Raw genomic sequence first — 5,097 nt, forward strand, 5'->3', positions numbered from 1 at the left:
TTCACAGCAAATAGTGATTTCAGCCAATATGGAGTGAAGATCACCCACAGTCAAACGTTCCATGAGTGTGACAAAGTGACAAACAAGAGTCAAGTGCTGTATGCTGAGTAGCAGTCGTTTCCCTGAGGCACAGAATTCGAGACCTGAAAAGGATGCACAGAAGCTGCCATGCTGACAGGGGTGAAAACCAGGGAATCAAACAAATGTTGCTGATTCAAAGTTGTTCTCCTACGATAACAACCCGCACCAAATGAGTTGCCGCGGTGGAGAGCAAGCTGTGCTCAGAGACTAATTGCTGCACTTGTTAGAGTGTGCAAGAAGGTGTTTATTTGTTTTACATGTGTTTGGTGCCAAGACATCCCCGGGATCTGGAGCTGAAGCGGAAACAGAATGACAGTGTTTAGAAAACTAAACACAAAAACAAAAGGGAAGGAGAGTGGTGTTTTGTGAAAGCGACTTGAGCGTTAAACACGTGAAAAGCTGGGGGCTGTTATCCTGGGTGATTAATCCTTCAGTCTCCTTCAGATCAGCCCATGGGCGCCCACGCTGGAAAGGAGTATATTAAGTCTGGGATGCTTTGATGTTGTTACTTTTATTTAGATGGTGAATTATTCAAAGCAAGGAGATCAGTGTAAGAGCTAGCAGTAGAAATAAAAGGAGCTGAACTTAGGAAAGGAAGAAAGGCAAGTACCAATGTGAGAGCTCCTACAATCCCACCACCAAGTGAAAGCTCCTGTGGTCCCACCTGGAGGGCGAGGTACTCTTGCCTGCTGCTGCTGGGAAACTCAGCCCAAAGTGATCTTAGCTTCAGCGAACTGGCTTCTCACTAACGCTTACAGTTTTAATGATCATGGAACGGTTTCTATTGAGCAATCTTGTTTTTCTTCTCTTATTTCAGAGACATTTTTTGAGAGAATTTGCTACTCCAGTCTGGCTTCCAAACAAATCTGGAATATGATAAAGGAATATGTTAATTTATCCAAGTAACATGTAAGTGTTAAAACAAAATTATTATTCATGACTTTTTTAGACACACGCAGAGAGAACTGAGCATCAATGAGCTTCCGAACAACAAATTCAAAATGTTGATATTGTCTAGTGATTAGCATATTTTGTGAATTACTTTTATTTAAAAGTGAGGAACAATATAAGCCCGTGTCATTTTGAAGGATATATGTCACAGAAAACGTCACACTACCAACTAGCTCTTTTTAAATGTTTTATTTTCAATAATTTGAGTAGGAAACTGCCTGTCTTCCTCCACCTGCCGCCTTCCTCCCCTTTCACCCCCTCTCCACTCTGCCCTCCTTCCTAATAAATATCATATATTTTCTGAAAATTAAGGTGTAGGAGGGCTGGAGCATGGCTCCTATAGTACTTAGTTAACATGCACAGGTCTTGTGTCCTCAGATCCCTCCTCAGCACTGGCGGCAGGGTACTGGTGGTGATAATGGGACACACACAGATGTGGCGACACACTCCAGCACACTCTAGTGGTGACAGGAACATCAGAGGTTCAAGGTCATCTTTGGCTACAAGGCCAGTCTGTGCTACATGATACCTGGCCGAGACAGAAAAAACTGTGAGAAGAGGGGTGAAAAAAGAAGTAATCACCTTTTTTGGTCACACAAGAACATCATGAAAATCCACATCCATGGGAAATGCTTTAAAGTTACATCCCAACATCATTCACATTCTATTTTTCACTGCTTCCTGTCATGCACAGTGTGAACGGTTCATTAATGTGGTGAAAACATATGTCGGATTGAGAATCAGACAAACCACCAATCCTACACAAAATCTCAGATACACGACAACCTTGAAACTTTACCAAGTCTATATTTCACTTTAAAACTAAAGGAAGCTGATCTCTCAAAAAGTTATACAAAGCTACAGCTTTATTATGCCTTCTTTAAGCTCATAGTTTAGACATAGTGTTCTTTGTATATAAAGAAATCCATGTTTGAAAACCCATAAAGGACAAAGAAGTCAACTTGCTTATGGAGAGAGTGAGCCTTTGGTTCTGGTTTAGTATAAAAATACATTGAAATATATGTTATCAGCATAATAGCAAAACTATTACAAAAAAACCTTAAATCTCTAGTTTCTAAAGCACAAGACAGAGCAGGGAAACTCAGCAAATGAGCTGTTGTACATAGGAATGTGTGACTGCTTATGAGCAGTGTGTGTAACGTGAACAGTGTGTGAAATATTTGTTCTGATCTTTTATATTGATAATCCAATACCATAAAATTCCTACTTACTTTCTCACAATCTCTGTTTTTGGTTCCATAGTGTCTATATCCTGTCTCCCACCCTTCCTGAGTCAGAGATGTCACTTGGAGAAATACTTGCCCCTGTGCCCATATCCATATTCAGAGACTTTACTCAGATTTTTCCAAGAACATGTAAAACAAAAGACTCCTAATATTTTCTTGAAATGGTATTATCTTCTTCTGTCACAGAATACATAGAAGTGTAAACCTGAGGGCTCCCTCAACAACATTGGAGGATATTGTAAAAGAAGAATCCTAGATTGAATGGAACTATGGTCTAGACCATACACAGACTGCCACATGGTGGAAATCCATGTAGGATGAGTATCCTAAAGGTGAGTACGCTGATTCTGAAAATTGTTGCAGCCACTGAATAAGCCAGAAGCCACAACCTGACCTATTCACTTGAAAGGAAATATAGGGTCCAAAGTCTCACACACACACACACACACACACACAATGCTCAATAAACAACAATTAGATATTAATGGAATTTAATAACAAGCTCTGGCTAGAAATGGAAGAAAACTATACCAGTGACGTTTTTATTAAAGGTGCCTGCACCTCTCTGAGCATCAGATGTTTAATACTGGGAAACAAAGAGAATAGATCCCACTACCAACATCTAGGCACCTACTAAGTAAATAAGCACAGAAGGAGACCAGAAGTTCTCAGAATTACCACAACACATGATTTAAAATGTGAAGTTCCCAAAAGTTCTGTGAAAAAGAAAGGAAAATATGAGTCATACCCTGGGGAATGATGTGGAATCAGGGAAAAAAAAAAGCTGTGAAGGTAACCAGATAGCAAATTAAGTAGAAAAAGTACTCAAAGTGACTACTATCAGTGTGTTAGTAGAACTAAAGCACATCATAAGTAAATGAAAATATGACTAAAATTCTATGCTGAGTGTGCCATACAAATACAGAGGTGCCATGAAAGGTACCAAATGGGAGACCTGTCATTAGACAACTAGAGTGACTATTATTTGTTTTAAAAACTGACTGTGACTGTATAAGAGACTTGAAGAAAGCAAATATGAGCAAACTTGAGATTCCTAGAAGTTATATAAGCTAGAGAGAGGATGAGGCGGGGTGGGGGGACACTGGATGCAGCTGTAGGACAAGGAAGTATTCATACCTGCAATGGGCTTCTCAAATGAGAGGCAAGTAAAACAAATAAAGGTATTCAAAGAAATAACAGCTATTTACTTCCCTCAGTTACTGAAAACTACGGGCTATATAGTCAGAAAGATCTATACACTCCAAGTTGAAAAACCACCAAAGCCTATGAATAGAGTCAGACTAGAGGAAATGCTGGCATTACAATAGAATCTCAATAAGAATATCATTTGATCTCAGCAGAAGCAATGGAGGTCAGGAGAATCAGTGGGTACCTGATGTAATCATTCAAAGAAAAAGAGCCAAAATCTCCTCTAACACAACTATTGTTCCAAAATGAAGAGAAAATGAAACTTTCCACATTAACAATAAGAATAAATGCCAGACAGCTAGTTACTAACAGAATGACATCACCATTAGTACTAAAGAGAATTCTTCAGGTCAAGGACAAGTGACTTCACATGACAACTTAAAATAACACAGATTCCTGGTAGATGAAGCAATATAATTTTACAAGACATGATAATTGCCTGTTTTCTACTTCTTTTAGTGACTTTAATAAAATAATGTTATGGAATATATGCTTGGACATATATGTGAAAATATAACATGAGTAACATACTTATTAACAACAGAGTAGTAAAAGCAAAGGAACAACAGAATAGTACATAATACAAAATGATAAGTTAAATGAAATATCTAACCTGATGGTAGACCTCCAGAGTGGCTCTTAGGAAATTTTCAATTCTAAATGCCTACATTCAAACAGAAGAAATAAGTCAAGCCAAGGCAGCAATCTTCTACCTTATAATGCTGGAAAAAGAAGGCCAATATAAGCCTAACGTAAGATTAAAAGAGATAAAGATTAAACAGACACTAACATAACAAAAAGAACAGAACACTGAATTACCTAAAAAAGATCAACAAAATCTGTATGTTATTTTAATCTTAACTGAAAGAAAAAAACAGAAACACTAAATTTAGAAAAACAAAAGATTGCTACTAAACCTGCATAGATAAAATAAATATAAAGGAATACCTTAAAGAATTATAGCATCCTACCCCACCCAGGGCTGTTACACAGTGGTACCAGTGCTGGTCCCATTGTGGGCCAGGGAAAGTTGGCACTCATGCAGCAATGTGAAGGTTTGGGGAGGCCTTGACTGACCAACTCAACTGTAACCCAGGTCCAGATCCATACAAGTTTTTATAAAGATAAAAATTACTGCAAGGATAGGAAAAATACATCATAAAATGAGAACTATAAAATGAAAATATTGAACATACAAATTGTCAAAATTCACCACAAAATTTATGACAATATGACTTTACTCATATGTTTGACCAAATGTTCAAAGGCTGATGATGGCCTATTAATCACACATTACCAGCAAATAGACGAGAAAGTATTTCACGACTTACTTTTAAGCTATTACCTTGATGAAATATGAGAAAAAAATGCATCACAGGAACTATAATTCAGTATGTTTCTTTTATTTTTAAATAGTAAAAAGAAAAAAATTATTAAACATCGTCATATTGCAAAGAGTGACAAAGAGATCCGGAAAAGTACACAATGCACAAACATGCATACACACACATACATGCATCCAACACACACATAAACATACCACACACATACATAAACACTTACATACATACACACATACATACACATACATGCACACACCACACTCATA

The sequence above is a fragment of the Grammomys surdaster genome, unplaced genomic scaffold (genome assembly GCF_004785775.1).
Source record: "Grammomys surdaster isolate TR1022 unplaced genomic scaffold, NIH_TR_1.0 225, whole genome shotgun sequence".
Lineage (NCBI taxonomy): Eukaryota > Metazoa > Chordata > Mammalia > Rodentia > Muridae > Grammomys > Grammomys surdaster.